This window comes from Chelonia mydas, chromosome 8 (genome assembly GCF_015237465.2).
Source record: "Chelonia mydas isolate rCheMyd1 chromosome 8, rCheMyd1.pri.v2, whole genome shotgun sequence".
NCBI classification, from domain to species: Eukaryota; Metazoa; Chordata; order Testudines; family Cheloniidae; genus Chelonia; species Chelonia mydas.
The window spans coordinates 99,663,459-99,684,359 of record NC_057854.1 but is presented as its reverse complement, the minus strand read 5'-3'; the positions used below and the strand labels follow the sequence as shown (position 1 = coordinate 99,684,359).

The following is a 20,901-nucleotide window of genomic DNA, read 5'->3' as shown; positions in this document are numbered from 1 at the left end:
CCCCCACTATATCAGTATCTAAACAGAGACATTATTCTCCAGGACTTGCTCTCTGAAACCAGAGCTAACTTTCAGTGGTGGGGGTGGTTCAGTGGCCTAGAGCGATTATTAAAAACTGCCAAGAAGGAAACCCAGATCTAAGCTTCTATTCCATTCTTTTTCTCCTGGAGCAATAGCTATTAGCAATGTGGAGGAAGGTGGGATTTCCAAAGACCAGCCAGGAGCAATATTCTGCAAGGGCCTGCTAGCTGGATGACACATATGGTGGGAGGAGGCTTAGAAACATATGATCTTGCTATAGCAGATTAAGTCCATCAGATCCAGCCCCCTGTCTCTGGCCATGCAGTTCCTTATAGATCTGACCACTCTCTGCTCTGTAATAATGAGAGAAACTACGGATTCATTAAACTGCTGCAGATTCATTTCAGAGTCATGGTTCTCTGAGACCCAGATCTCAGAATCAAACAGTTTCCTTCAGCGCTGGGGGAATTTACTACATTTGGGAAGGGTCAGGTGGTTTCTGTGTAGGGCTTTGGTGGACAAATATTGAGTTCTAAGGGACCTGGGAAACTTACAGCCATAAGGGGAATGGTGGAAAAGAGAGGAGTGGGCCACATATAAAGAATTAAAGCGGATGACTTCATTAACACACTTTTAAAGTTGTGTGCCTGATTCTGGTCACGTACCAGGCACCGGTTCTTGAACTGCAATTGTCCTTGCAGGCAAGGAGCTCTCATGTGGCTTCACTGAGAAAACTGTGTTGTGTGAAGATTGTGTGTTGCATTTCTGTGGCACTTTCCACCTCGGGATCACACGGTGAGTTACGAACAGGGATCAACTGTATCATAGAACCATAGACTATCAGGATTGGAAGGGACCGCAGGAGGTCATCTAGTCCAACCCCTTGCTCAAAGCAGGACCAAGCCCCAATTTTTGCCCCAGATCCCTAAATGGCCTCCTCAAGGATTAAACTCACAACCCTGCATTTAGCAGGCCAATGCTCAAACCACTGAGCTATCCCTCCCCCTGAAACCGAGGCATAGGAAAAGTGAAGACTCGGCCAAGGTCACACACAGTCAGTCATCAAGCCTGGAAGGCTCCATTTTACCTCAGTCTCACCAGCATGCAGCATTGTCTCCCTAACCAGTGAAAGCAGCAAAGATGTGGAGATGAAAGTGGGTGTGTAGCTCCAGCCATTTTGGTTTTGTGACAGGACAGCCCATGTATTCCCGTGCAGTTCGGCCGCCGTGAATTGTCTAAGATGGAGCGGTGAGATGATTAGCTGGGCTTAAAAAAAAAAATCGAAATGGTTATTGCTGTGCATCATCTCATGCCTTTAGAAAATGATGCTCTGGATATGTTTGAGTAAGTGCAGCAATAACTGGGAAAGCAGAAGTAATAAAACAAGGCTCTGTTCGGACCAAAATTCGACATGCATGGTTAAGACTTGTTGATCCTCCACTAGGCTTTCTTCGCTTGGGTGCTGTGGAGCTTAAGCCTCATTCAACAGCCAAGACGTCTTTCCAGACCGCTCGGCATAAATCAGGCTTTCAGAATGCCTCCCTGACTGGTATGGAGCAAGAAATCATGCTTGCTCTCCTGTTTGGGGTAGTGGAAAACTGGCCTTTGCGAAACCAGCACCCTGTTCTCTGACATAGACTGCGTGTGTATCCAAACGGCTTTGCCTCATAGCTTCACTTTCCAAGAATGTTAGAAGAAATGAGCTCCAAGATGGGACGCCAAGGAGGTCTCTGACTCTGGAGGAGCAGGGAGACAAGAATGGGTTTCCATTGCCATCGTACAAATCCTCTGATTGATGGTGATTTACAGAGGACAACACTGTGGGCCAGAGCCAGAGTGGTGTAAATCTGTGCAACTCCAGCAGTTTCAAGGTGCTGATTTACACCAGGTGAGGATCTGGCTTAATTAGGGTGACCAGACAGCAAGTGTGAAAAATCGGGACAGGGGTTGGGGGGTGGGTGGGGTAATAGAAGCCTATATAAGAAAAAGACCCAAAAAGCAGGACTGTCCCTATAAAATCTGGACATCTAGTCACCCTAGCCTCAATCATCTAAAATACAGTTCCAATATCTAGCTGTACCCAGAGTGAGATACTATTAACAGACTCCCTTTTAACTCCTAAGGCCGGATTCTATCCTCAGTTACCTTTGACTCCAGTGGACTTACTGTGTCATGGGGCAGGCCTAGAGCGCCCTCCTGCAGCAGACCACAGCATGACAGGCACTCCTGCCTTGGTTCGGTCTCTCAGGTAACCCCATAATGCCATGCGAGGCTTATCCTTTAGTCCAGCAATATGGGTTAGTACCGGAACGTAGTTCAAGACAGTCCAGAATAAAAGTCCCAACTATATAACACATTCCTCACTCCAGTCCTTAAAATTCAAAGCATCTTGTCTCTCAATGCCCTACACCCCACACACCGGTATCTTCAGCCACATCCCGACCCTCTGTCAGCCCTCTCCCATATCTGTACCAGGAGAGCCACCCCAGTCCTTCCAGATGGAGTGCAATCCCTCCCTTCCCAGCAGGAACACCCACCACATCTCTGCTGGGCAGCTGCTTGCACTCCGGCCTGCCCCTCTCACAGTTCCTCTGGGTCCAGTCCTCAAGCTCTGGGGAGATCAGTAGGTAAACCCCTTCGCTGCTCCCCTGCCTTCTGCCTTTTCTGGCCCTTCACTCCAGCTCTCTGGCTTAGATCCAGCAGGAAACTCCCTTTACTGCTCTTCCGGCCTTCAGCCCTCACCAGGTGCTGCCCCACTCTCTTACCTGGCCAAATTGGGAACACCTGCTCTGGCATTGGGGTGCTGGACCTACGTCATTTACAGAGGCCAGCCAGAATCTGGCTGCTTTAGGCCACTGCTTCCCAGCTAATACATGTATTTTAGCCTTTTATAACTGGTACTCTGCATTTCTCTTGAGGATAAACCTCCGGGCTGAGTTCTTGGTGAGAGTTCTTCCCAATTTAGTTATAGGGACCCTACACATCAGCTTGTGCATCTCTAAACTCCAGCCTTACTACAGAGCTGGAGCACTGAAGCTTAGAACATCAACCCTTTGCCTGTCAGAACTGAGATCTGGTTAATTTGGCTCTGTTGCTCCCTAAAAGTTCGGAACTGTTGCTTTGCATAGGGACAGCAGCAGTATCCAAAGGGTTAAAACCATGCTGGAGACATTCCCTCGCATTCTACTAAGATCTATATAGTACATTAAAGTTATGAGTCTTATTATTGGCCATATAAAAAGTAAAAAGGAAATTAGAACCTTATGAGAGGTTCTTTTGTGTACACATGGCAAGGGCATCCGAGTCCAAGAAAGCCTGCCAAATGTGCCTATATTTTTTCCAGACAAAGCCTCCTGCTTTCTCCGAGAGTCGGTTTGTTTCTTTTCTGTTTGTAAAACTATAGATTTATCTTTTCACCCACTACATGGTTGCTCTTCAGCACAAATGCCGCTTTCTCGGGTCAGCGAGAGCACACGCCGGCTTGTCCGTCCCTACAGGCTGGATTCTTGGTGACTGGTTAATGATGGGCTGATCTGGGCAGTGTTCGGCCCACAGAGGAGGAAGCGCTGTGGTCTCAGAGCTAAGGCACTGGGCTGGGAGTCAGGGGGCTTCGGTTCAATGCCTAATTCTGTCACTTCGCTGCTTGGGCAAGTCACTTCTAAATGTCCACACCCATAACATGGTGCTAGCTGTGTTTTCACCAAGTGCCTGGAGGTCCATGGATGAAAGCATTGTATCAGAGCTACACGTAATGAGACACCCATTGGAAAGGTCATGGAGCGTGAGAAGGACATGAATGCAGGACCTCTGGATTTAAGACTGTGAGTGTCACACTGCCAGAGCTAAAAGATTCAGGTGCGTTAGCTCAGAGGCTATAGGGACTCTGGAGCCTCTACGTAGTCCAGGTGCTAGAGGGAGACAGAGTGCCACCCTGAGTCGGCGTGGGTTTGTAGGAGCACTGGCACGAGATCTGAAGCCTCATTCTGCAAGGTGTGGAATGCCTGCAACTCCCATTGACGTCAGGGGGATGAGGCCCAGGACAGGTCCAGCTAGGGCGGCAGAAAAATTGCTGGTAGCAGAGTGGCTTCGTGGATAAAGCACTGGACTGTGACTCAGGAGACCTGGGTTGGCTACAGCCTTGTTGAGAGACCTTGGGCAAGTCCCGTCCCTCCCCGGGCCTCAGTTTCCACATATGTAAAATGGGAAAAATGATACTGATCTCCTTTGTAAAGTGCTTTGAGATCTACTGCTAAAACCCCTCTATGCCAGCTAGGGTTGTTTTTATTGCATACATTGTTCCTGCCTTTGACCCTTAACACCCCACCCACCAAAATCAGTAATATAATAAAATATTCATAGATTTCGAGGCCAGAAGGGGCCATTCTGATCATCTAGTCTGACCTCCTGTATAGCAAGGCCATAAAACTACCCTAAAATACTCCTAGAGCAGATCTTTTAGGAAAACATTGGATCTTGATTTAAAAATGGTCAGGGATGGAGACTCCACCACAACCCTTGGCAAACTGTTTCATGACTCTCACTCTTCTATTGTACACTTACATCACATCTCTCTTTCTCAGAACTATTTCAGAACCATTGATTCAGTGTCAGTAACATCAGCATGAGACAGATATCATTATTCTTCATTTTACCAATAGGTAAACTGATACTCGCATGGTTGAAATGACTTGCCCCACAAGTTAGTGGCAGCTTTAGACACAGATCTTGGGAATTCTGAGCTTATGATTTGTATTACAGTAGCTTTTGAAGGCTCTACCTGGGCTCTAGTCTGCATTGTGCTAGGCCCTGTGCACATAGTAAGAGACAGGCCCTGCCCCAAAGAGTTTACAATCGAAATAGGACAAGACAAGCAAAGGGCTGGAGGGGAAGCAGGCACAGGATGGTTGCCCAAGGTCACCCAGCAGGGCTGAGAACAGAAGCCAGGTGTCCTGATTCCCAGTCCAGTGCTGCATCCGCTAGCCTACACTCTCCCCAAGCCCAAAGGCACTGCTGTGAACAGTGAAGTAACCCGAAGCTGCTCCGATAACACTCGGGCATAAAAAGGCATGACCCAATTTTCAGGGGCATGTGCCATCACTCATGGTTTTACAACAGAAGGCTTCCTGCAGATTTGATGGGACAGGGAGCTTTGAAGCGTACGTTTGTCGAGTGGCTAGGCCTTAAGGAAGGCTTCCAGCAATCTGCAAGTGAGTGCCTTGCCATCCAAACACGAACAGTTGAGAGTAAACATGATTTCTCTGCACACCCAATTCAAAGTCCATGACCACACATATTCATGTTCAGTCATGCATTTATTGCAACCACTGCAAGCGTGAGACAGCCATAATTTTCCTTTGCTCCATTGCACCTTTATCACATGATCCAAAATGCTTTATAATTAATTAATTAAGCTTTATACCACTCCTGGGAGGTACGTAAATAATTTTAGCCCCATTTTACAGAGGAAATGCAAGTCTAGAAAGGCTCCTGGGAATTGCCTGAAGAAGGCACTGCATCATTAGCAGAGCCAGGCAGAAAACCCTGGATTCCTGCGCCCCACTGGCTTGCCCTAACCACTAGGTGACTCTTCCTCTAGTGGGGATTTCCCAAATTATTACCAGACAGCGTTACTGACACTGAAGTTGTATAAGAGCCTCCGTGTTAGAGGCACCAGTTGTGACACCCAGCTCCTCTGACATTTAATTTTTCATCTTCCTGAAGGATACGAACCAATAACAGGGAGACCCAGAGAACAGCAGAACTGTAAAATGCAGGAATCCAGTCGGAATCATCTAGGGCCAGATCTTACTTCCCTGAGGGCTGGGCCAGGCTGTGCAGAGCTAAGTACAGTTCAAAGGATTGTGCCAAAGGGTTGCATTCTCATCCCTTGAGCACACGGATTTGCAGGCTGTGTCAAAATAGGCTTGTCCTCTTCTTCCCCCTCCCCGCCCCACATTGGGCTGATTTGTGCCTTGTTGGGTGCACAGAGGAAGGGGAGAGACTGTAATTGTTTCTGGCCCTCACAGGGGGTGGAAGCATAGGTGCTGGAACTAGGGGTGCTGCCGCACCCCCTGGCTTGAAGTGGTTTCCATCATATCCAGGGTTTACAGTTTGGTTCAATGGCTCGCAACACCCCCACTATAAAAATTGTTCCTGCATGCTGGGTGGAAGGCACATTGCACCACTCCCAGTCAAGGGTCTAAATCCTCAGCTGCTGTGCAGTGGTGTAGCATCATCCGTGGTATCTATATGGCCATCATTGAAGTATCTGAGCACTTCACAGTGTCTATCCTTACACACCCCTGGGGAATAGAGAAGTACAAAGATCCCCATTTTACAGATGGGGGAACTGTGACAGGGACAAGTTAAATAACTTGACTGCGGTTGCATAGGAAGTCTGTGGTGGAGAAGTGAGTTGAACCTGGGGTCTGCTGAGTTCCACATGTGTGCCGTCGGTGTCCTTCCTTATCAGAGCTATACTGTTACATGCTCGCTAGTGATCTGGCCCATGCTCTCTCTGAGGCTTGCTTATACGGCTTGTTCCCTTACTTTATTTTTCAGACTCTTTAAAGAAAACTTGTAAAGCTTCTAGCTAATAATCTCAGGCTTAATTTTCACTAATAAATCCCCATTTTCACATTCAGCTGCAATGCCTTTTCAAACGTTAGCTCGGGCTCAGATTACCCTCCTGATAAAATCATGCACGGCAATATTAGTTTTCATGGAAAAAGTAACGCCATGCAGCCTGTATCATCCATTTAGAAGTCGATGCAAATGAAGTTTAAAAGGAAAAAAAAACAAAAAAAACCCCAAACAAACCCCAAACCCTAGGTGAAGTGGGGCTTTGTATTTCCATTACTTAAAACCGTGTATTGTACAATCTGCACATCTACAAAATCATTTCTGACTGTATTAACTTTTGCTGGTTAATGATATTGGGGAATTTAACTCCTGCTTTGGAAGCCCAGTATTGCTATCAAAATTACACAAGACCAAGTTTAGTGTGTCTGGCAACAAATAAGGGAGTCAGATTCTCTAGTGCCCATTGATTGCATTGCATCATGAAGTGGGGCTGTAACAATGATGTACATGGCCCTGTATAGTGGTAGTGGTTCTATTCCACCTTCTTCAGTCCCTGATGTAGGGGGTATGGCAAGTGAAAAGGGGGTGTGACCTAACTAATCCCAGGCCCACGTGAGCTAGAGGCAGCTGGTGTAAATCAGAGCAACCTTGAGGCTGCTTTAAACTGTGCCAATGGACTGGGTTGGTGCCTTTTGCCCCCTGGATCAGGGAGCCACACAGGTGGCTTAAAACAATTTTTGCCACCCCTTCTGGGCTCGTACCAAGCACAACTTGGTCATTCCAGTGAATCTGGGGTAGTGAATGGTCAATAAACTCCTTTCTAAAGACACAACAATATTCTGTATTCAGAGCAGAAGTAAAAAGACCTTTGAAGCGATTCCATGAGGATTTCAAACTGCACGAGCACTGATCCTTGCAAGACCTACCTCTCTGCAGCAGAGCAAATAGCATGGATTAAATTCAGATCTGTTGAAAGCTGAGGAAACATTTGACTAAGTGTCATTGTCCCTGTTCTACCGATGGTTAAACCGAGGCATAGATGGGTTAATGTGATTTGCCCAAGGTTCCATAGTGTGTCCGTGGGGCCCTTTTCAAAGCCCATGTATGTCCACGGTAGACTTTCCATTGACTTTTTTGGGGAGAGGACAGTATAGAACTCAGGAGTTCTCACCTTTAGGCAACATTCCAAAGGCTCCCCGAAGCAGAGTTGGGTGACATTTTCTGTGCAAATTACAATTGTTTTTTAAAATTTTTTTTTCTAAAAAATTCAGATTTGGGGTAACTGAAAAAATGCCAAGTTGGGTCGATTTTGGTGAATTGTTTTTGTTGAATAAAAACCAACTTTTGGAAGTGCTGATGTGATTCATTTTGGCATTCTTGAAACAATATTTTGACTTTTCCCTTTGGAGAGAATTTTATTTAAAAAAAAAAAAGGTTTAAACCCCCCATGCCAATGAAAGGAAATGTTTAGTTTGGGGTTGAACAACACATTTCATTAACCCCCCCCCCATTTCTTTTTCATATTGCTGGAAACACTGAAAAATGTTTGTTTTCAGGTTGACCCAAAGGAATTTTTTGTTGTGGGGTCAGCCACTGAATTAAAAAATCAAGTATTTGCACAAAGAACAGGAGGACTTGTGGCACCTAAGAGACTAACCAATTTATTTAAGCGTAAGCTTTCCTGAGCTACAGCTCACTTCATCGGATGCATTCAGTGGAAAATGCATCCGATGAAGTGAGCTGTAGCTCACGAAAGCTTATGCTCAGATAAATTGGTTAGTGTCTAAGGTGCCACAAGTCCTCCTTTTCTTTTGGCGGATACAGACTAACACGGCTGCTACTCTGAAACCAAGTATTTGCACAGTTCTATATCTTAGCTTCTTGGAGACGCAGAGAGACCAGAGCCTAAGCATGTATTAGAATTCTAAGCTTGGGGAATGTTTGGGGACTGGGAGCACACTGAAAGCTCCATGTAAAATGGTCTCTATATTAAAAAAAACCCAGTGCTACAAAATTACCATTGCTTTCAGGCTGTGGGACAAAGAAAGCAACATGGCCATTCTGTTGCTCTTCAGTTCTACTACCCAGTGTTGGTATTAATACCAGCATGTGTGTCAAAATAAATTTCCTCCCCTGCAAAAATGCTGACTACTCTGTCACTCCCAATAAAAACACAAACAGCTGGTGGAGAGATTCATGACTCGCCAACGCATGCGAGCGGCTCCATAACTCTATGGTACAAAATGGGAGGCTATCGCTGCTGAGTGCAGAGCAGCGGTGGGAGACTGGCAGGTGACAGAAAAGCAGTCATTAGTGCAACAGATGGGCTAGGCATGACATTACATGTTAGAGCTATTATTTACTAAGCTCTCATGTTTGTCATGCCTGAAGATGATATCTTATTAAAAAGTCGTGACACTGCTGGATTTTGTTTAAGTCCGAGGGCCAAGAAGGCTAATGAATAATGATAGCTCTGGGAATAGAAGGGAGGGGTTCTTTTCCAGTTCACAAATAGAGCTGACTAATGTTTCAGAAACTGAATTAAATAATAACTTATGAGAAAGAAACTGCTAAAAGACTTCGGAGTGACGGCTAGAACTCATACCGTACCTTATTCTCTCTCTCATGCCTACGAGCGGTGGGGATGCTGTGGCATGTATTATCTGATAATCACCTGCCTCTCTGGTAGGCCAGTAGACCCTCAGAGTTATGAACGCTTCGGGACTGGGGGTGGTTCGTAACTCTGAAGGGTTTGTAACTCTGAACAAACCGTTATGGGTGTTCTTTCAAAAGTTTACAGCTGAACATTGACTTAATACAGCTTTGCAACTTGATTATGCAGAAGAAAAATGCAGCTTTTAACCATCTTAATTTAAACGAAACAAGCACAGAAACAGTTCCCTTACCATGTCAAATCTTTTTTTAAACTTTCCCTTTATGTTTTTAGTAGTTTGATGTTTAATACAGCACTGTACTGTCTTTGCTTTTTTTTTTTTTGGTCTCTGCTGCTGTCTGATTGTGTACTTCCGGTTCCAGATGAGGTGTGCAGTTGACCGGTCAGTTTGTAACTCTGAGGCTCTACTGTACTATTGCTGTGATATTTGGTTGTAAGTTTTCCCACTTGTTTTTCTTTAGTATTAGGGGGGGAAACAAGAACTAAATGCTAAAAGCCACAGGAAGGAACAGCCACATGCCACACGTGTAGCCACATGTGAAAGTACATATGACCATGCATGCACACACATGATGGAACCAGGTTCTCTGGGTGGAATGTTTTGGGGCTCAAGAGGACTGAATTGGCTCTGGAATGCTCTCCTACAAGAATCCCACCTGAACGCCCCCCCTTACAGCTGTTAGAGGCAAATCCTGCCCCTGTCTCTCTGGAGGCCCTCGGGCAGTGGCACCAATGTACATAAGGGAAAACATTATATGGCAGGTCCTGCAATGGATGTGTATACTCTTTGCATGGCCTGGAGGGACAGGGGTTGCAGCAGAGACAGGTCAGAAGGGGAAGAGGGCAAGGCAAGAAGTTTTACCACTCTATGGCACCTTCAGTCTTCCCAGGCACACCACAGAGGGGATCAAGGAAGCACATGGAGCAGCTCCCCTGCTACTCCGAGGGGCAGGTTGGGGGCTTCCTTTTTCCCTTTCGCCCCTGGTGTTCCTCAGTACCTACTTGATCTCCTCAGGATGGGCAGGAGGGGGTGTATTTGGGGTGTATTCCCAGATTCTTCTCTTAATATGAACCTCCTCTTACCAGAGCTGTGGATTCACCTCCCCCCGAATGTAAACAAGCCCTTTACAGGCCTGAGCCCTCACAGAGGCCGTTGGGCTGATTTCTGGCCTCCTCCCTCTGTTTTCAGCAAGGGCTCCACCAAAGCCAACTCTCCCTCCCAGGACTATTCCTTAGGCTTCTCCAGAGCAGGCCCAGTGCCTGTGACCTGCGATCGGTGCAAGTTCTTGAATAACATCTCCCCTGTTAAAGAAAAGCACTAGGCACATTCCAGCCGCTGACCTCTGACTCGCTTCAACACTGGGCCGAGGTTGGCTTGGAACCTGCATCTGCCAAAGCACCGAGCCAGCCTTCGTCACACACCTGATGCTGCCACAGTGATCGCCTGCCCCACTGCGCGACCCATGTCTGTTTAGGACTGGGCTTCCAATCCTCACTTGCCCCAGTTCTCTCCCCATGCCATCCACAATACGTGTGGCCCATGGGCACAGCAAGGGGCAATGTAGTATCTTGGAATAGCTGGCAGATGAAATAATTATTATCCCAGCACTGTGCCTGCCTCCCTCACATTCCTCTGTGCTAGGGGCTCAGCTTATTTTGTTTTCATGCATAAATATTGACTCTCTTGATTCTTTTCGTCTCAGGCCCGTTAAAAAGACATCACTCCCATTGTCATTATTTTCTTTGTTCTGCAGCTTCCAGAAGCGTCGGACAGGGGGCCTGCTTCAACGCACTCCAGTGCTCTGATGAGCAGGCCAAGTAGGTTCCCTCTGCGTGAGGAGGTTTGCCTGGATCAGCACATTGTTCCTCGAATGTTCTCTCCTCCGATTTGCCCATTGGCTTGGCTTGTCTTCTGCTTGATATACTCGTAGGGTATGTCCAGCTCAGCGGCAAGTATGTTGTCGACGCTTAATAACAATGACAGGGCAGTATGGCCCAGTGGGTAGGGCGCTGGCCTGGAGTGATGGGTTTTATTCCTCTCTCTGCTACTGATGTGGCCTGTGACCTTGGGCAACTCACCTCACCTCTCCGTGCCTGTTTCCACATATGTACAGTGACACCAACCTTCTTTCGTAGTGTTCCACAGTCTAAGGATGAAATGCGCTATTTAAACAAGAAATATTATTTATGACTGCCCCATAATATGAACAGTTATTCCACTGGTACAGTCCAGTCCAGTTTCAAAATCAGGAAAAAGTAGGATTTTTAAGGATAACACAAGTAGCATCCTGCAGCCGAGGTTGCCTGACTCTATGACCAAAACGCCCTGCTCCATTCACACGGAGGCCCAGTGCCCCAGCAAATCCAGCGGAATCTCTTTAGCAGGGTCTCTACCCTGGGGACACTCTCAAAGGTAGATTCCCGCTCTGGACTGGCTCCCCGTGACATCTCAGACAGCCCCCTTGTAAACTAAACTGGGCCAGAGGGATGGGAAACCCTGGGCATCCCCCCAAGATCTACCCTCCCCCTATGTGATGCTGCTCCCTAGCCTGACCACTTCCCACATCCTCTTCCTTTGAAGGTCCTGGGACCAGCCAGGAGGCCTCCAGCGGGTCCTGGTGATGGTGCCATGCAGGTAACTGAACCCCACTTCTGTGCTGGAGAGGGGACCTCCACCCAAGGAGGGCTCCAGTGGACAGGTGTCAGGGGAGAGGCCCAATCCCTCATCCAGGAGCTGAGACGTTCTCTTTTCTTCTCTTCCCATGGCCTCTGAGGTTTCGCAATTTCCTAATTTCTGGAAACTAGACACCCCCACTCCATCGCCTCCCCAGAAGGCTCCGCCCCCTGCTTTACCCCTCCCTCAACGTCCCGCCCTCTGCTCACTCCTCTCCCTCGCCCCGCCCTGTGCCCAGCCTGGGGACCGCCACACACTCCCCACCCCACCAATTACCTGCAGGTGCAGGGGTGTCTCCTCCTGCTGGACCTGCCCCCTGGCACATTCGGCCCCCTGTTTCCAGCAGCCAGGCCTGGGCATGGGGCAGCCTGCCACCACCGCATACCACAGCCAGGCTCTCTCTCTGGCAGCCCAGCTGCCGTGCTGGGGGGGGCTGGGCTCTGACGCCAACCCAAAATGGAGCGGACGGTGGGAGAAGTGGATGGTCCCACCCCTTCCACTCTGATCCTGGCAGCCGGGCCCAGGCGGGGAATGGAAGCGGCGGGACCACCTACTTCTCTTGCCAGCTGCTCTGCTCTGGGTCGGCAGGAGAGAGCCTGGTTCCTGTCCCCACCCCGGCAGACCAATCTGGCTGGCACTTGCCCCCGCATGTCCCCCTTACGCTTTGCCCTGCTCCTACAGGCGGCAACAGGATTTTTTGTGTCCAGTCAGCATTTCTGACCGGACACTGTCAGGTGCCATTTTCGACCGGATTTTCTGATAAAAAAACAGACACCTGGCAACCGTAGAGACTCCCTGTTTGTCAGCTGTTTGGGGCAGGGACCGGCTTTTTGTTCTGTGTTAGTGCAGCGCCTAGCGCCACAGGATCCTGGCCCATGACTAGGGCTCCTCAGTGCTGCTGCAGTGGAAATAATACATCGTCATAGTACCAGGTATCTGGACTCACATGGACGCTAGTGCCTGAGTAAAGTCTGAGTGAAAACGTAGCAACAGAGACTTCAGGATCTGGCCCTTAGTACAGACATATCCTCCGCATGGAGCCTCAGTACTCAGGGATAGTGAGTTCCCTGTAGCCTGGGACGATACAATAAAGCCGAGAGCTGCATTGTACAAACGGCTGGATCTTTGCTATAGAAATCCCACACAATTGGTTGCCCCAGTCTGGCGCTGAGAGCGGGAGGTCTGTAAACACAGCCTGTCAAGTGACTCGCTGTCTGTTTGGATCCGCAAGCGCCGGGGAGGAGGGGAGACCCTCAGCTGCTGTATGTTGGCATCGCTCTATTGAAGCCAGGGGAGCTGCACCCCCTCTACACCAGCTGAGGATCTGGGCCCTGGATAGGCTCGTGGCGAGTTTCAGTGCGACAACAAGGAAAGCGCAGCTGACTTGATGAGCGTACTTCTGTATTGGGAAGCCCTCTGAGCAGCTCGAGTGGCAAGAATGACAGTACAGAGAAAAACGTAGGGAATTTTGTACTGTATCAGACGTGATCAGCTCACATGCCGTGCGAGGCTCGCCCCAGAGCCTTCCACCAAGGAAGGTGGGATCCTTCTGCCTTCCAGACCGCTACCAGCAAGAAAGAAGTGGGGCAAAATCCCTTGCGGATTTCTGCCTTGTGCAAACCTATGGAAATCATTGGGCCAAGTTCTGTTCACTTTCACCGGTGCCACCTCAGCATTGCCTGAGGTAAATGAGAGCGGAATTAGGCCCCGTGGGCTTGCATGAGAGGTGAGTAAGGGCAAAATCTGGCCCTTTGCAGTCATGACTGACCTGAGAATATATGAGGCAGGACAGACTGCAGCTCCCTCTCCCACAGCTGCAGGGTCTGGGCAGGGTTAACAGAAGCAAACACTTGCTTTGGTCAGTAAAGAGAGCATGTATATGACTGGAAAATACACAGGCGAAAGGTGGAGCCTGGGTAGGTGGTGAGCAGCTGACCCCGGAAGAGGAATCCTTCCCTATGGGTGACAGAACATAAGAAAGGCCAGACTGGGTCAGACCAAGGGTCCGTCTAGCCCAGTATCCTGTCTTCCGACAGTGGCCAATGCCAGGTGCCCCAGAGGGAATGAACAGAACAGGTAATCGTCAAGTGATCCACCCCCTGTCGCCCATTCCCAGCTTCTGGCAAACAGAGGCTAAGGACACCATCCCTGCCCATCCTGGCCGATAGCCATTGATGGACAACTGCACAGCTGCTCTGGGGAGTCTGTTCCAGCCCAATGGCTGTAGCTGGCTTCACGGGGCAGAGAATGGGAGGATCTGTGTAGCAGAATATCCATCCCACCTACGCCTTCTTCTTCCCGGCCCCCGGTGTGCTGTCACAGAGAGGCCACACAGAGCTAAGCTCCGCACCCCGGCCTCCTGCCCCTTTGCTCTGTGGAACTGCACTGGTTCTGCTGTCTGGGGAGCCCCATGGCCATGGAGGCTGGGGCTGGATTTTAGCCTCGGGGAGCAGGTATTTGGAGTAAGAAGGGGCCATTTTTACACTGCTACTTCTGTGATCGTATCTGCCCATTACGCAGGAATATTTGAACAAGCCCCAGCTCTCTGTGTGGGACTGGGACGAGCCCGTGAGCAGTGAGGACTCCGAGTAACAACAGCAGATCCCCACCCCGGCTTCTTGGAAGGTCACAGAAGCAGTGGGGAATAGAATCCAGAGCCTTCTGCTTCGAAAGACCACCAGCCCAGCTCATTCTCCTGCGTTGTCATTGCTCTGGGAATAACGACACGACTGAAGTTTCCTGCGGCGGACATTCGTGGATAGCAAATGTTAAAGTCACAGGCACAAGCATCGACTTCGGCAACTGTTACAAGCCTAGCCAATCAGAGAACAGAGACAATACTCGGTGAATTATCTGACCAATCAAACTCTGTCAGGCAGCTCACACTGGGTCTGATTCAGAGTCCACTGATGCCAATGGGAATTGTTGATTTCCGTGGCTTTTGGGTCAGGCCCATAGTAAATATCAAATACCTGCAGAAAACTCTTCACGCTCAATCCATAGAGCTAAACTGGGGGACACCTTAATTGACTAACTCTGAGGAAAGCGTGATCACCTGCGGTCATCCTGCGAACAGACAAAGAGGCTAAATTTGCTGGATAAACTTAGTTGCTACTAATTATTCACGTAGGCCAAGGTGCCAAAAGTTATTCCACACGTGGAGGCGAACCGTTTCTGCAAGCAGAGTGGGGGTGATGAAGCCTGAGAGCAGAATCCTGTACTCCTGACCTTTGCTCTCAAGGTATTTAGGATCACACAGCATGTGGTAATAGACCTTGGCCAGTTTCACTGGGATGCCATTTGCCTCTCATCTCAGCTGTCACCAGTAATTCATCTCTGGCTTACTGAGTCTCAGACGGAGAGCATGCTCCCACGCCACAGCGCAGATCCAGAAAGCAGACAGTCGGGAGATCCTGTCTTGTTCCATCTGTTAAGATTTCTTATTGATTTGCATCCTGGTTTTCATTTCATTTGTGTGTGTGTGTGTGTGTGTGTGCTCAATGAATGTAACACTTAAGATGCTTTAGGTTAGGGTAAGTGCTCATCGACGGGGCTTTATGTGCAAAGAAAGAGGTGTGGCAGCTCAAAATGGCATCCTCCCCATCGCGTGTCCTTCCATGCACCGTACGTGTGTGGTCACGTTGCCCGGAGGACGCTATTTTGTAGAACACAGTGGGGTCTTCTGCACGGCATGACCTGTGCACACCAGACGTCCCAGGTCACACCTTGAGCCGCTGACAGACGAGGGGTCAGGGCTGTGCCCTGGCATGAAAAGAGGGGCTGTGGCTGTGGCCTGGCACAAAGGAAGCTCTGCTCATCACTAAAAAGCTGAAAGACAAATTTGCAAAGAAGAAAGAGAGTCCCTGGCTGGCAAGCACTTGTGTCCACATCAGAAGGGCTTTATTTAACCTGGGAGCTGAGCTCCCAACCTAATAGCACCTTAAAAATACAGTAGCGCTGGTCAGCCGAGCGCATTCGTTTGGGGCAGATTCTACGAGGCAGTTTTTACCTGTGCCTAGATGAGAGAGGCCACTGGGCCGAGCAGGAGGAGAAAAGTGGGGTGGAATCCCGAACCAAGCATAGAGACAACACTCAGGAGGCTTCCCCTAACTGAAGCTGTAGCCTGTAGCTCCATAGCAAGGGCCAAAGGTTGCTGTCCATGTGACTTTGTGCTTGATCCAAGCAATTCACATGACACAATTCCCAGCCCAGGAAACTAACCCCTGCTTCTGGCAACACTAATCTCTGCGGACGTCCGCTCAGTTACACTGGTAGAAATGAGGTGTAACACCAGGATCTTCAATGAATTAGCTGCCAGATTTGCAGAAGTATAAAATTCGTCTCCCAGGACACACGGATACCATGATGCCTATGAGAGATCAGCCAACCAGCAATGGCTAGGCTGAGGCACACAGCTGACACTTACTTGACTTTTTTATGTTAAGAAAAAAATAGCAAAGATAAACACACCTACAAAAATAATATATACCTGATTGTTTTTACCACTCGCTACCTTTCAAATGACACTTGTCTTCTTAGATTGTAATTGGCAGGAACTATGTCTGCTTATGTGTTCGTATAACACCTAGCACAATGGGCCCCTGATCCTGACTGGGACTTCTGGGCACTACTTTTTTTACAACTATTAAATAAAATAATAATGACTCAACAGAATCAGGACCTGAACCTGGGAGCTGTGATCAGCCAGGCGACAGGTGTCTATTGTTGCCGGAGCGGCACCGTTGTGGGGTTCTTTCTTTAGGAGATATTCAGTGTAGGGCCAGAATTTGGCCAAGTGTCAGCAAGAGCAGAATGTTGGCCCATCATCCTGAACTCAGGACCCTGCCAGCTAAAAGACGTGTACGTGAACTGGATCATTTAGCGCCCTTTCTGGCTCTGGCTCGAGCTGTGCTCCCCTCAGTTTTCCCCGTATAGCACATCACACCTTGGAATACATCAGGTGCAAGCAGCTGCCCACACGTACCATCCCAACCAGGGAGGTAACAGCTGGTTTGGAATTTCCCACTTCTCTCTGCTCCGACAATTGAAGGCCACTAATGACTTTGCAAGGCTGCCGAGGGGGTTAGGGGGTCCTAGCTGCCTCTGACACCTGCTCCGTGGATGCCGAGGGTAGTAGCATGCTGGGACCTTTTGAGGAGACCACACAAGTAGCCTGGGCGATGAGGATTCTGGTCTGGGTAAGATCATGCCTCTCATTCAAGGAAAGAAACTGTCCAGGAGAGAGCTTTTTGAAGTGAGCCGCACTGAAGATGTAGTGCACTTATCAGAGAGAATGTGCAGTGGAAGAGAGTCTTGTGCAAAGTATATTAAGACGGTGGAGTGACATTTTACAAGGGCCATTGTCAAAATTCCTACGCTGATTGTCCTCTCACTCTGGATTTACTCTGGTGTACACCCAGGGACTTCAACCTCATCACTCCTGATTTACACTTGAGTAAGTGAAAGGAGAATCAGACCCTCGTTGAGTAGAAAATTTGCTCCAGCCTGCATTACTGATAATTCCAACTGGATTGGATTCAGCGTTTTCAGTTCATAGGGGATTGGGCAAAATGTGTCTGTAGAGCTGGTTGAGATATTTTACATGTAAAATTAATTCCCCCCTTTCTTCCCCCAAAATGAAACATTAAAAAAACTCCCTCCATTTTCCACCAAATTTTCCATGATTTTTTACTGTCATTTTTAAAATCTTTCTACAAAGCTTTCATCAAGGAAAAAAACACATTTTCTTACCAAAAACACGTTGCCAGTAAATGACAAGTTTCAAAAAAAAAAACACCCAGAAAATAATTTTGATGAAAATGTTGGTAACCAAAAAATATCACAGACCATTTGTCAGAAAACGGGGCCATGTGGCAGCTTGTGAAATGGAAAGAACCTTGACATTTCAATCTATTCATTTATTTATTGCCAAATCATTTTTGCCATTTTCCAATCAGCTCGGCTTGTAAAACAATGAATCCTTTTTTGGGGGGGGAAACAACGGTACGGTGCAATGAGGGCTAGATCCTCAGCCGATGCAAACCGGCACAGCTCCATTGACTTCACTGGACTGACACCAATTCAGGTGCAGCAGAAGCTCCATAAAAGTGTGTGTGTGGGGGGAGCCACTGGTGCCAGAGCCATGGCCCTGCCCCTTCCCCCAGAGCGCCTGCCCTCACACTGCCTCTTCGCCCGAGGCCCCGCCCCCTGCTCGCTGCTCTCTGCCCCCTTCCCCCCTGTTGCTCGACCTTATGGCTGGTAAGAAATGATAGCGCCGTGGTCCTCTGGCCTCCCTGTTGTAGAACCCCTGCACCAATTTCCACCAGCCGAGGATCTGGGCCTTATATGGGCCTCTGGGCTGCTCTAAATTGAATTGGCTGGGAACATGATATCTTCCAGGGATTACTCATGGCCCCTACTCTACCAGGGGCTGTGAGAGTAACGGGATTACATAGAGCAGGCTGTGCTGGTTCGGCTAGCCCTACGCCACATGGCTATTCCCCCAGCAAATTATAGCTATATAATCTATATATACTCTTTAGTGGCACCTCTACAGTGAGGCAGGATCCAGCCTTAGTTGTGTAATAGCGACTCAGCCATAGAACCGGTTGGTATCGTTTCCTTGAAATTGTGTAGTTGTTTTGTCACCACATTTCTGAGGCTTAAACACATCCTTTGTCTTTTTGTTTAAAAATAATTATCTATGCCATTAATAGCCCATTATTGACAGAATACTTCGGTCCATACGGCAGGATGAATTTTCTAGGATGTACACGAAGGCTTCAACTGTTATTGTGATACCTCTAGCTGCCTAAACACAACTGATTGGGGTACCTATGATAACAGCAAGTTTTCTCAGGCTGCTCCTGTAAAGTTGAACGTGGGGGAATTTATAGACATTAGAGACCTTGGTCACCTCCAAGTCTGAGATTGTCCTTGTAGCATCTCTCAGGACAGAGAAGAGATGGGACATGGGTGTAATGAACACAAAGGGGATTCGTCATTCAAGATATTGGGTACCCCCTGACACTAATGTCTTGGCTCTCGGGAGCCTGATGTACACTTAAAAATTAGATCGACCTAGCTAAATTGCTCAGGGCTGTGAAAAATGTCATGCCCTGAGAGCCATAGTTAAGTCGACTCTAACCCCAAGTGTAGACACAGCTACAGAGGCGCCGACTTCCTAATGAGCCGGACGCTGCTCGGCCCAAGCCCTGCCCCCACTCCACCCTTTTCCACAAGGGCCCACCCCTGCCTTGCCTCTTCCCGCGCCCACCCCACTCCCTGCCTCACTCCACCCCTGCCTCGCCTCTTCCTGTCCTGTGCTGCTCCCTCCCCTGAGCGTGCCCTGCCCTCACTCCTCCCCCACCCCCCCAGTGCCTCCTGCACACCACGGAACAGCTGATCTGTGGCGGGCAGGAGGCACTGAGGGGTGGGGGAGGAGCTGATGGGGGGCTGCCGGTGGGTGCTTAGCACTCGCCATTTTTCCCCATGGGTGCTCCAACCCCAGAGCACCCATGGAGTCGGCACCTCTGCACAGCTAGATCAATGGAAGGCCTCTTCTGTTGACTTAGCTACAGCCTCTCAAAGAAGTGAACTAACTACATCCATGGAACAACCCCTTCACTTCCCTGATACAGGGGAGAGAGAAACAAAGGAGAAAACAAAACAAAACAATAAAATACAAAGACTTGGTTGGTTGGCGGAGCTCAAATAAAGAAAAACACATGGACTAGGGAGACGTTATGTGAGGGTTTGTCTTCGCTGCAGTGTTAATTCAAGGTGTAATTTGAGCCTTGCCTCTAACCTGACTCCCATCCACACACAAAAAAATTTCTAGCTCTCCTGGGGACTGGACAGTAGGGGATGGATCACTCATTCCTTCTGAAGCAGCTGGCACCAGCCACTGTTGGAAGACAGAATAGTGGGCTTGATAGACTATCGGACTGACCCAGTATGGCTATTCTCATGTTCTTAAGTTAAGCAGTGCTTTAAATTCAAGCTAGCTGGCATGGGTGGGTTGAAGCTTGAGTGTTGCTGATGTTTGAGCCATCAGTACTGGGGGGAATGTAGCTACAGGCTACTGCTCAAGTTAGCACAACTCATCAGTTAGTAATCCAATCACTCTGCATAGCCTAAGTGGTGTTTTACAGTGTGGCTGTTCTCACTTGAGCTAGGCTAGCTCAAGTGATGTAACTTGAGTGTACCAACTTGAGCTAACTGTTGCAGTGAAGACAAGCACTAAACTGCTGAATGAACAAGGCAGCATGCATTTTTTGTTTTGAATAGAGCAGAGAGCACAGGTGATTAATTTATACAACATGCTTACAGAGCACATGGAAGACAATAACATACAAAAAAAAATTCTGACAATATTTCCCTAAAGAAAACTTGGTAGCTTAGAGCGAGCCTGTTATTCCCTCTTCTCTAGAATTCACCTAACCTGTGTGCTATTTGGCCCAGGGCTCTACTTATATAGGGGTGAGCTCCGCCCACTAACTGACATAATTCCTCCTGTGGGTGAGGCTTATTCTACAATGGATTGTTCTCCATTTTGATTCTCTCTCCTTCTTCTCCAAACATAGTTCCTGGCATGGCATGCAGAAGCAGGTAAGTTTTTAAACAAAAGAGAAGTAAAAGTGCACAAGGCAGGATAAACAAGAGGGGATTGAGAGGTGGCAAATGCTGGGAGGGTATCTGACCTGCTGTCCCTCAAGGGAGACAGAGGGAGAAGCAAGATAAAATCTTTACTTCTTGGAGCTCTCTGAGGGAGGGACTGCTCTACCCCATGCCCTATTACTAAGCAGGTCATGTGGTGTTAAAAGCAATCAGAAGCTGGATGGATTCATAGTTTTTAAGGCCAGAAGGAGCCACTAGATCTTGTATTCTGACTTCAGATTAGCTGTGTATTGGTTGAGAATCAAACCCAGCTCGTTCACATGGGAAGCAA

The 20,901-nt window shown here is 48.4% G+C and overlaps 1 long non-coding RNA gene across 3 annotated transcripts in view; it reads left to right on the top strand.

The window, feature by feature from the left end:
- The first annotated feature begins 20,448 nt into the window (after nt 1-20,448).
- Nucleotides 20,449-20,901, top strand: part of LOC122461503 — a 62,676-nt gene continuing 62,223 nt past the window's right edge. For all 3 annotated transcript variants that reach the window (XR_006283439.1, XR_006283437.1, XR_006283438.1), the window contains exon 1: nt 20,449-20,561. This is a non-coding gene — a long non-coding RNA (uncharacterized LOC122461503). The remainder of the gene's footprint in view (nt 20,562-20,901) is intronic.